At 44.7% G+C, this 12,393-nt stretch overlaps 1 pseudogene; it reads right to left on the bottom strand.

Annotated features, from left to right (window-relative positions):
* Positions 1-2,952: 2,952 nt before the first annotated feature.
* LOC136678481 (A disintegrin and metalloproteinase with thrombospondin motifs 18-like) overlaps positions 2,953-12,393 on the bottom strand; it is a 128,946-nt pseudogene continuing 119,505 nt past the window's right edge.

Raw genomic sequence — 12,393 nt, 5'->3', positions numbered from 1 at the left:
TTTACACCATCAGTTTGTTGACCAGTCATTACTCATAAACTCCACTACTCCTACAGAACATATATTAGTGCCTGGTTGCCAAATAAAACAAAAGATGATTGTTTTGGAAGTGTCTTCAGCCCACAAGGCTTGGTGCTGCCAGATTGAGAGGTTCTACAAAAACATGCCAAGAGAGGAATCATCGGTAACATTTTATACTTTACGATATCACCCAGTCAACAGTCATTACCAACACGCAACTGTTGCTGGTGTTGCCAGATTATCTGGTTGTAGAGTGAGAGAATATTTTTATCAGACTGGTCTCAATGTTTGCTGTCATACAGCTCCAGGGTCCTGGAGGTTATGGGTTTGAATCCCGCTCCTGGTGACTGTCTGTGAGGAGTGTGGTGTGTTCTCTCTGTGTCTGCGTGGGTTTCCTCCGGGTGACTGTCTGTGAGGAGTGTGGTGTGTTCTCCCTGTGTCTGCGTGGGTTTCCTCCAGGTGACTGTCTGTGAGGAGTGTGGTGTGTTCTCCCTGTGTCTGCATGGGTTTCCTCCGGGTGACTGTCTGTGAGGAGTGTGGTGTGTTCTCTCTGTGTCTGTGTGGGTTTCCTCCGGGTGACTGTCTGAGGACTGTGGTGTGTTCTCTCTGTGTCTGCGTGGGTTTCCTCCGGGTGACTGTCTGTGAGGAGTGTGGTGTGTTCTCTCTGTGTCTGCGTTGGTTTCCTCCGGGTGACTGTCTGTGAGGAGTGTGGTGTGTTCTCTCTGTGTCTGCGTGGGTTTCCTCCGGGTGACTGTCTGTGAGGAGTGTGGTGTGTTCTCTCTGTGTCTGCGTGGGTTTCCTCCCATGCTCCAAAAAACAAGTCATTGGTAGGTGGATTGGCAACTCAAATGTGTTCATAGGTGTGAGTGAATGTGTGAGTGTGTGTCACCCTATGAAGGACCCTATGAAGGACCGTCCAAGTATGGGACGGACCCACTTTGACGCTGAACTGGATAAGTACTTGCACTGTCGGGAGCGTGCACACAATACTTTCTATGTAGACGGCTCACTAGGTTTTGGGACAGACCCTGTATGGATTGGACTTAGAGACTATTTCCAGCTGTTGTTGTCGCTGATGGCTGATGTCCTGCTGCCGCTGCTCTTGCCTGTTTCTGATGTCGACCGGGGGAGCGGGTCTTCATTTTTGTTTCTTGGTGGGTAAAAGTTTGGTAATACTGCAGCTAGTTGCTGCTGATATTGGCCGGTGGAGTGCGTTCTCATTGCCGCTGGCGTTGCCTCTGGCTGCTGCAGGTGTTGGCCGGGGAGTTCACTTCCTCATTGCTGCTGATTGTTGCTAGTGGCCTGCTGACTCTGCTGCTGATGTGGATCGGGGGGTCAATTCCAGCTGCCAGCCTGCCAGAACTGCAAAGATTTACAATGACTGTCAATTTCTGGATCCCATTCTAACCCTGTCTTTGTACTGCTCACAGACTGGCTACAAACGCTCACTAATATTTGTGCTGTTTCTCTGTACTTCTGTGTTTTTGGTTTGTGTATTATTTTGTAATGCAATTTGGGTTCTTGGTAAGCTGTATATGGATTCAATATACCTTTTAAAATTCATTCATTCATTGCCTGTAACCCTTATCCCAAACCTGTCTATGACCCTAACCCTAACCCCTACTCCTCTCAGCTCATGAACAGAATCATAACGTAGACCTGGGGTCCTCTTCCTCGCCGTGTATCTGCTAATGTTTGGAGAGCTTGTTGCTTTTGTAGCTTCTAATTCAGGCTTTTCTAAATTGTAATTGGTAAAACTCCAGAAATCTCCAGGGCTCATCCAGGGCTACAGTTTTTGGCAAAGATAAGCCGCCATCAGCAAGCCAGAGTTTTTAAAGAATAATTTATAGTACCCATTTGTTGTTCACTCATTATTCAAACATAATGCCTCTCTACAGATGGTCCATTGATGCTCAGCGTTGCCAATTTAGTGGGTTCTGCACCGGCCCAGCGAGGGCCACAGATCTGGGATATAGTACGAGCGAAGAATCCTCCGCAGCCTCCGACGCTGAGTACTGGCTCCACGCGGCGTCCCTTGGCTGGATCCGAGGCATGCGGCTCCGCGGGCTTCACTCTGCAGTTGGTTTGCGGTGGGACGGGAGGCAGGAGGCTCTAATGAGCCCGTCTCGAGTCGAGGAGCTGTGTAAACACTGAAGCTGAGTGAACCCTGGCACTGGACGGTCCCATCTGGCTCAATTACGGCTAGAACCCAGAGCATCAGCGGCGTTAACCTTTATGTCTGCTCGCCTGTTGGCAGTGGCCTCGCGCTCTCCAGACAAAACAGGAGATAATCAAAGTCTGTAATTATTTGGCGAGGGGCGACACTGTGTGTGTGTTTTGTTTTTCTCTGGGCTTGCAGAAGTGGACGTTCTCTCAGTTAAGGGCCCTATAGGCTGCGAGAGAAGACAAGCGCTTTCTCCTTGACTTCAGTCCAAATGATGTTTATGCAGGCTTTCGTCAGAGGCGGACGTTTCACAGCCATGGAGGGGAAGAGAGGACATTTTTTTTTAGTGTGTGTGATTTTTCGAGGTTGAGGGAAAAGGGGGCAGGGTCTGGAGGGACATAATCAGGACTAATCATCAGGAGGAAGGAGCTGAAGTGCTGAGCTCTTGCTTTTTCTCTAGTGCAGCTGGATACGTGGAGTATTCACTGCTGAAAACTTCTATCTTACCAAGTCCTGCACGCGTCCTGTGTGTCATTAAGACACTGCTCAAATATTTAAGACTTAGAAACATCTCAGGAATATTCAATATTCTCCCTGCATTCTCTTGCAGATATATATATATATTTCCATTATTTTTGCAGGGTTTTTTTTGGCCTGGCTCAGGATGTGAAGCTTTCAGACTTCAGAGTTTTAAGCTTCATTCACTCTCCTCCCTCTACATCTCTCTCCTCCTGCTCTGTGGGGGCCGGTGGCTCCAGGCTTGGCCCTCAGCAGGCGCACAGAGGCGGAGTGGCCTTGGCCCGGGATGAATCGCTGGGAATTTGACGGGACGCTAGAAGAAGAGACGCTGGACACGGGTCAGTCAGGTCCAGGGTCCTTTGCTCTTGGTGTTTTCTCGGAGGGATGCTGGAGTAATGACCGGAGATGATTGCGGATTCATTAATCAGCGGCGGCAGAAGGACGGAGCGCCCGAGGGAACTGGACACAGATCACAAAGCCGGCCTGGTCCAATCTCAAACAACTTCAGGCCACTACGGGAGGCTCGTTGATGCGGGGAAACTGAAATGTGGGCCGTAATGAAAGTGCAAATGGAGCAGCCTTGCATTTCAAATGAAAAAAAAAAAAACTCTCTCTCTCAGGATTATAGACCGTGGACAGTGGGCACTTTTGTTTGGCCTGAGATTTTTGGCAAAGAGAAAACAGGCTTAGTGTAGATAATACCTTCTTGTTTCCAACCTCACCATTCTCTCAGCTCCACTGACCACACTCTGTAGTTGGTGTGCTCCGTCTGTTGCTCTGCGTACGTTGTTAGCCCCCTTTCCCCCCTGTTCTCCAGCGTTTAGGACCCCCACAGAGCAGGTGTGATGTGGTGGTGGGTCATTCTCAACGCTGCAGTGACACTGACGTGGTGGTGGTGTGTTACTGAGCCTTAAAAAAGTCCAGCATTCCTGCTTTGTCTGATCCACTCTGAAACAATGAGGTAATTTTATTGTATGTCTAATATTTTTATGTGTATTATTATTAGCTTAAACTTTACTATTATTTCTGAAAAAAGGGCATTAATAGACACTTTCTTTCCTTTTTCTTCATTTTAGGCTTTGGAGTACCTGATTGAACATTGCTGTGAGGATTTGAGTGCATTCAAGTGGACAGGTGAGATGCTAATATTGGATGCTTAGTTCTGGATCCCAAGCAACTCATCCCCCAGGTGTTATATAGATCTCCATCACTCCAGAGATCAGAGCTCCGCTGCTCTACAGCCCAACACCCCCCAAAGCCCTCCCTCTGGGTTCTGTGTGGGGTGAGGATTGTACCCTCACTTAAGAACGTTCTAAAACTAGAAAGACTAGCTTTAGTTTCACAAATTTGTATTTGTTCTGGGGCGGCACTGTGGTGCAGCAGGTAGGTGTCACAGTCACACAGCTCAAGGGACCTGGAGGTTGTGGGTTCGATTCCCGCTCCAGGTGACTGTCTGTGAGGAGTGTGGTGTGTTCTCCCTGTGTCTGCTTGGGTTTCCTCCGGGTGACTGTCTGTGAGGAGTGTGGTGTGTTCTCTCTGTGTCTGCATGGGTTTCCTCCGGGTGACTGTCTGTGAGGAGTGTTGTGTGTTCTCTCTGTGTCTGCGTGGGTTTCCTCCGGGTGACTGTCTGTGAGGAGTGTGGTGTGTTCTCTCTGTGTCTGTGTGGGTTTCCTCCAGGTGACTGTCTGTGAGGAGTGTGATGTGTTCTCTCTGTGTCTGCGTGGGTTTCCTCCGGGTGACTGTCTGTGAGGAGTGTGGTGTGTTCTCTCTGTGTCTGCGTGGGTTTCCTCCGGGTGACTGTCTGTGAGGAGTGTGGTGTGTTCTCTCTGTGTCTGCGTGGGTTTCCTCCGGGTGACTGTCTGTGAGGAGTGTGGTGTGTTCTCTCGGTGTCTGTGTGGGCTTCCTCCAGGTGACTGTCTGTGAGGAGTGTGATGTGTTCTCTCTGTGTCTGCGTGGGTTTCCTCCAGGTGACTGTCTGTGAGGAGTGTGGTGTGTTCTCTCTGTGTCTGCGTGGGTTTCCTCCGGGTGACTGTCTGTGAGGAGTGTGGTGTGTTCTCCCTGTGTCTGCATGGGTTTCCTCCGGGTGCTCCAGTTTCCTCCCACAGTCCAAAAACACATGTTGGTAGGTGGATTGGCGACTCAAAAGTACCTGTAGGTGTGAGTGAATGTGTGTGTGTGTCTGTGTTGCCCTGTGTAGGACTGGCACCCCCTGCAGGGTGTATTCCTGCCTTGCGCCCAATGATTCCAGGTAGGCTCTGGACCCACCGCGACCCTGAATTGGATAAGCGGTTACAAATAATGAATGAATGAATGGACGGATTTGTTCTGAATCCAGGAGCTGATTCCATGGTAGAACAAGCACACCAGCGGTTCCTCTGTGACAATTCCTAGATATTGTAACTCGTAAAAAGGAATCAGAGATTTGTTTGTTTCATAAAACAGTGCCTGAAATCGTTGTTAATTATGAATTGTTTATTATGCAAATAGTAAATGGCTATTGGGTTTAATACATGGTTCTAGGAAAGTCCTTTTCTGACTCTAGCACGTTTCCCTGGGTGTGTTATTGATCCAGATTCAGTGAAAGTTTCTTCATCGAACAGAAAGTGGAACAGACTTCATTTCAAATGGATAGAAAAAAAACCTCTCTCTGGATAATGGGCTGCTGACCGTGGACGCTTTTGTTTAGCTGCAGACGAACAGTAAATGGACCGTGTCTGTCATCACAACCCTAAAGCTGAGGGCTCTTTTTTTTTTTTGTTCCTAACCTGCACAGGCTTTTCACAGAGCCGAGTGCATGAGTGACAGCTCCCTTCATATTCATGTGGAGGAGTGTGAATGCTCCCTTTATGATGGAGGATGAAAAGATGTAGGATATTCGCTTTTTTATGAAAGTTGTGCGGCATTCGGGGATCCATTAAGCCTCATCTTTTGTGAAAACTTTGAGCGAATTAGGAGCAGAGCCTGTGTAACAGACTCTTATTACAAAGGCTCGGCGTGTTTAACATCTTTATCCAGCCTCTCTTGTGTTTTCAGATGGAAGTCTTGTACAAATACGTGTTTTTCCACGGACGGTGTCGATGCATACATGTCTATATGTGTCTCTGTTTTTAGTTTACTACAAGAGCCCCTGTCCTTCACACTGTGTGAACATTTCATGATGAATGGACCAATAGAAATGCTCCAAACTTACTTGGAATAAAACCTATTACCTTGACTTCTTTTGTAAACTTACTATAGACTTTTGGAGATGGTTTTCTTAAGACTGTGCTTCTGTGGTTTCTTAAACTCTTTTGTGTGTTTTCCAGAAACTACAAAACTAGTTTAGTGTGGTACAGAACCTCAAATCCTGGCAACTCTCACGAGTGAAGTTTTTATTATTTTTAATAATAAAATCAAGAATATTAGACAACAAACTCAACCCACAGTATTAAACCCAACCTGGCTGTCATCTGATCTGACTGATATCACCTCCACAAACTGTACAACTTGCACACTTCATGCAATTCTCACAAAATTATTCAAAGAAGTGCTACCAGCTCTTATCAGTCCTCTTTTAACTACAGTAAACTCATCCCTTAGCCTGGGCCATGTACCCTAAGCTTTTAAACTAGCAGTTATTAAACCCCTGATCAAGAAATCAAATCTTGATGCTAGCTCACTGTCTAATTACAGGCCTATTTCTAAGCTACCATTTCTATCCAAGATCTTAGAAAAAGCTGTGGCCCAACAACGTAGTCTACATCTACATGTACATAAGAAGCATATATATGAAAAATTCCAATCTGGATGCAGGCCACATCATAGTACAGAGGCAGCGCTAGTCAAGATAACAAACGATCTTCTTCTTGCCTCTGATAAAGGCCATGTATGCCTGTTGGTGCTTCTTGACCTCAGTGCAGCTATAGATCACAATATTCTCCTAGAGAGTTTAGAAAACATGGTTGGAATCACAGGAACAGCCCAATCTGGGTTCAGATCTTACTTAATCGTATGTTATCAGTTCGTAAAAGTAAACGATTTATATTTCAGTTATTCTGTGGAATTATTTGGAATTCCACAAGGCTCTATTTTAGGAGCGTTATTATTGTTTTCATTATACATGTTATTGATAAGGGCGTCATGGTGGTGCAGCAGGTGGTGTCACAGTCACACAGCTCCAAGGACCTGGAGGTTGTGGGTTCGAGTCCCACACCGGGTGACTGTCTGTGAGGAGTGTGGTGTGTTCTCTCTGTGTCTGCGTGGGTTTCCTCCGGGTGACTGTCTGTGAGGAGTGTGGTGTGTTCTCTCTGTGTCTGCGTGGGTTTCCTCCGGGTGACTGTCTGTGAGGAGTGTGGTGTGTTCTCTCTGTGTCTGTGGGGGTTTCCTCCGGGTGACTGTCTGTGAGGAGTGTGGTGTGTTCTCCCTGTGTCTGTGTGGGTTTCCTCCAGTGACTGTCTGTGAGGAGTGTGGTGTGTTCTCTCTGTGTCTGCGTGGGTTTTCTCTGGGTGACTGTCTGTGAGGAGTGTGGTGTGTTCTCTCTGTGTCTGTGTGGGTTTTCTCTGGGTGCTCCGGTTTCTTCCCACGCTCCAAAAACACACGTTGGTAGGTGGATTAGTGGTCCAAAAGTGTCCGTAGGTGTGAGTGTGTGAGTGAATGTGTGAGTGTGTGTCGTCCTGTGCAGAAATGGTGCCCCCTCCAGGGTGTGTTCCTGCCTTTCGCCCAATGATTCCGGGTAGACTCCGGACCCACCACGACCCTGAACTGGATAAGGGTCACAGACAATGAAATGAATGTTACCGCTAGGCAGAGTTATAAGAAACCATGACATTAACTTCCTCTGTTACGCAGATGACACACAATTGTACATATCAGCCAAGCTCAATGACAAACACAGATAAAAGAAAATAGAGGACTGTGTAAAATACACGAAAGGCTGGATGTTGCATAACTTCCTCCTTCTAAAGAGTAACAAAACAGAGGTCCTGCTTTTGGGTCCAAATGTGGCGAGAAATAAATTTAGAAATCAGATTTAATTTTAAAATTTGAGAATTTGAACATATCAATCCAGTTTTATCATCACTCCATTGGCTTCCTGTTAAATTCCACATTGATTACAGCTGTCATAATCAGATCTGCTGGAGTCATTAGCCACACTCTGGAAATGTTCACGTTCTCTACTTTACATTCACTCAAACAGATCAAAACCAATTCCATCCCTTTACCTTTTTTCTGAGTAAACAACCGGCCACCTGTCACTGGACACTGATGGATGACTGTCGAGCTCCTGCTCCATGTCTCAGACCAGCTGCCCACGCTCCAGCCACCACCAAGTGCCTTGAAGCTGCCCATTGAAGTTTTCATGGACTCCTAACTATTATTACCAATAGACTGACCAGAGGAGGGTAGGTCCCCTGTGTGAGCCTTGGTTCCTCCCAAGGTTTCTTCCTCAGCTCTGAGGGAGTTTTTCTTTGCCACTGTCGCCCTTGGTCTCACTCTGGATTTTTGAATTCTTTGCATTTTTACATTTCATGTCAAAACTGTGTCTTACTGGAATTCTGTGAAGCCACTTTGTGACATCATCATTGTAAATTGTGCTATACAATAAATTAGATTTAATTTGATTTGATTAAAGATTCACTAAAGGACAGAGTTCGACTTTTCAGCCTGGTGATTTTGTACATGTCTGATTAAAAAGTTGGTCTCAAGGGTTGTGCAATGTGTATTATATCAAACAGACACTCAGAAAATGTGTACAAAATATATTTGAGGAGGTTGGTGTGAATTTCTAAATGTCCAGTCAGAGAAATCATCCTTAAACCTTCCCTTAAAAACACCCACAAAATCCAGCTCTATCCCTAACCTTAAAAATTGCCCTAACTCTAAACTTCACCCAAACCTGAACTTAGCTGTAAGCCTAAATTTAAACCAAAATTTTAACCATTCTATCAAATTAAAAAACACTAAACCTGAACCTAACTCTAAACTTAAACGTACCTTTAAAAGTCAGGAGCTGCAGGACTGTCTCTTGTGTAACATTCTCCCACAACAGTTTACAGCACTGTTTTTGTTTTTTCACTGATTCTTCTTCAGGTTCAGAACAGAAGTATCTGTGGATTTAGTGAAACAGCGCCTCCAGTGGACAGGAATGACTGTGCTGCACTTTTTCACCAATACTTCAGAGCTTTTTGAAATAACCCCTTTGTTAGTATTGTCTGGACGTAAAAGTGGCTTATTTCTCCTTGAATATTTTACCGTTCTGAACTCTGTTAACAGTCTGGGTTTTTGTGTGCACTGTGCCAGACAAGTTCCTCGGGTCTGCAACACAGTGAGTCTGATTCACAAGATAAAACAGACTAAGAACTCAGTTTTCAGATCCTTTAACTGTGTCCCACACGTGATTAGCTTTTGTTTTTGATCGAGAAAGACGGCGAACTCTGCTCTCCCCATTCGCTCTCCTCGCCTTTCACTTTCTGTGAATAATGGAAGAAGTTCACCTTGTTTATCGCTGAATATTTACACATTGTCACATTGATTCTGGGCCTTTTCATCACAGCTATTCTCTGAACACTCTGTCTTTATTCTGTGGCATCCGTCTCCCTCCCTCAATCTTTCATGAATTCAGTCACTGTGGCTTAGCCCTGATTTCTCTCTCTCTCTCTCTCTCTCTCTCTCTCTCTCTCTCTCTCTCTCTCTCTCTCTCTCGATGCCTGTCTTTTGTCAGATTTCATAGCTGCTCAGATTTCACCTGCTGTACTCTGAGGTGATGTGCTGCTTGCTGATGATTTTCGACAGATTTTTAGACCCATGCCGAGGTGGGCTCATATCTCAAGATATGCCCCATGTCCAAAAGGTTTTAGACACCACTTATATTTAGTGATTTTTTTTTTTTTTTCTGAGATTTTCTTTTCCTCGAGGGAACATAGCAGCACTTTTAGTTACGGGACACAATTGTACCTTATTCTATATCATTTGTAGATTTTAAAGTTGTGTTGATGTCATTGAAAAGACTGAATGGTTTGGGATGAGTTGGACTGACCAAACAAATGTGATCTCACTAAACTTCTCATAGCTGAACGCCATCAAATCCTGAAAGAAATGTACCAACATCTAGTATGAGGACTTCTTAGAAAAGTAAAGGCTGTTACTTCAGCAAAAAGGGGACACATTGTTCACAATATTGTGAACTGGACAATGCTGCCCCCTTGAGGAGATTGTTCAGTCTGCTAAATGTGAGTGAATGAGTTACAATGAAAGTAATATATGGGTTTCTACAGTTCTTAGGAGCAAGGTAATGTTCTGTAACATCTGTATGGTTGAGGACTTCATTCTGAAATTAGCCTAGGGGGCGCTATGCCACTTCTCATATTCTCTCAAATTATCATTCCACGCTCTTTTCCCACCAAAAGAAAAACGCAGGCTTTGATGTAAATGCTGTTTCATCTCTGATGCCTCCGTTTTGCTGCTGTGTACACCTGATGTACTGTCATGTAGTTTTTTAATCTTATCTTTTTATAACACAATCACGCTCACTAGTCCGTAACAGTGGCTTTACAGAGAGAGGCGTAAGGCTGTCGTACGTCTGTCAGTTAGGCCTGTCAAATTCCATCGCCTGTGCTCACCTGCTACAATCCACACGCCTCACTCACCCGAGCCCTCGCCGTTTAGTGCCATCAAACCATGCCTCAGCCAATCCAGTCCATGCGACAGAACTCTGCTCTCACCAACTCCTCCTGAAATTTACAGAGTGATCTTTCACACACAAGCAGACTCCAGCAATAACTACAGGCACTCTAATCAATAGTACTCTCTCTCTCTTCTCTCTCTCTCACTCCTCACTCACACTGGTATACTTCACTCACTCTTCTCTACACTCATCACCCTACCACATCACCAAAACACACCTCAACATCCATCTCCTCTCTCCCCCTCCTCCTTCACCTATACTCTCTCATCAACCATCTCACTTCTCTCCTACACTCACCTCTCCTCTCATCTCTCTCTCTCTCTCTCTCTCATCACTCTCTCTCACTCTCTCTCACTCTCTCCTCTCATGTCCCACCACACACACACAACACAACAACACACACCATACATTGATTTTCTGCAGAATGCTGCATTGTAGATATGGAGACGTCCTGTTACCATCACAAAGCATCTCAACCCCTGGATGATTTTAGCAGCAAGGGTTTTCAGCTTTGACTGATCACATCCGCCATCCAGAATCGTAATAAATATCGTTATTCAGAGACTGTAAACAACATTTACAAATATCTACTTCAACCAATGTCATCAAAATCCTGTAAATGACCCCACGCTGCGATGGAGGCAAAATAAATAGGAATCGTCGCTGGAGAAAATGGCCGCTGACATTAATTCACACCGTCTGGTTCGGTGTTGATTTTTGGCGGGTTCTGAAAGGACTGGGACGAGTCGCTGCTGGCCCGCTGCTGTGATGCCGGCAAATGAAGCTTGGGTTTGATGGACAGCGAAGGCCACAGCCTCTATTTCTCTGCATCTCTGGCTCGCGTGCGGTTTATTTATTTATTTTGAGAAATATTGATTGTAGTTTATGCGTTTCTCTCCCAGGTATTTCTTTGCTTCCAAAAATATAAATTCACTGGATATTGCACAGCAGAGAAACATATAGCATCATGACCCAGAGCGCTGTGGAATAACATTGTAACAGTAAATGTTTCGAAGCCTGTTTGTTCCCATGCTGTGTTTCAGAGAGGAATATTATAACGATATACATCTCCTGTGCTTTTGCATATGTCAGAATACTAGATGAAATCTTCCCAGGATAAAGATCCCTGAAGTGTGTTCTGTCGCCCTGTGAAGGACTGGCGCCCCCTACAGGGTGTGTTCCTGCCTTGCACCCAGTGATTCCGGGGAGGCTCCAGACCCAACGACACCCTGAACTGGATAAGGGTTACAGACAATGAATGAATGTGTTCACGAGGGCTAACATCAAAATACCTATCCTTAAGTTGTTTAAAATAAATCTTACCCATATTTTGGATGCAGTATTTTCCCCAAGAACTCATAACGAATGCAGTGACAAATAAATTTTTCTCACTCTCCATTTTTAGTTAAGTTGTAAGCTGAGATGAAGGGTAGTTTGTACTCGATGGAACACAACCTCCAAACAAACACAAAGCACTAGTGAGATGTTCTAGATAAGAGCCTCTGCTAAAGGCCGTAAATGTAAACGTCCACTAAGAAGTAACTGTAAATCTAAACCTAATCCTAATCTTATACCTAGCACTAAACCTAACTCTGTATGTTAACTGAACATTTACTGCACTCTTTAGCTTTAAAAATGTGGTTAAACTTATTGTAGATCAATTTGATAATATTGTGTTATATCATGTATATAATTATTACTGGGATTATTTTTTATTCTGTAAAATTACAGTAAAATAATTGACACTGCCTCAGTGTTCATTTACAGTACAATGTTGTGTGGTGTACTTTAAACGTATAGGATTATACTGTATATTTATTTCTGTAAAATTGCAGTAATATTACAGTAAAATAATGCACAGTCCATATTGCAACTAAACTTGCCAGTAATTTACTACAGATTTTACAGTAAATATTTTATAGTGTAACTTTAATCCTAACTCTAATCTCCAGAAGGTCAGGAGCTGCAGGATTGTCTCCTGTGTGACAGTCTCCCACAGCAATTTGCAGCACTATTTCTGTGATTA

The sequence above is a fragment of the Hoplias malabaricus genome, chromosome Y (genome assembly GCF_029633855.1).
Source record: "Hoplias malabaricus isolate fHopMal1 chromosome Y, fHopMal1.hap1, whole genome shotgun sequence".
Lineage (NCBI taxonomy): Eukaryota > Metazoa > Chordata > Actinopteri > Characiformes > Erythrinidae > Hoplias > Hoplias malabaricus.
The sequence above is the reverse complement of the archived record's forward strand: the minus strand, read 5'-3'. Positions and strand labels throughout refer to the sequence as shown.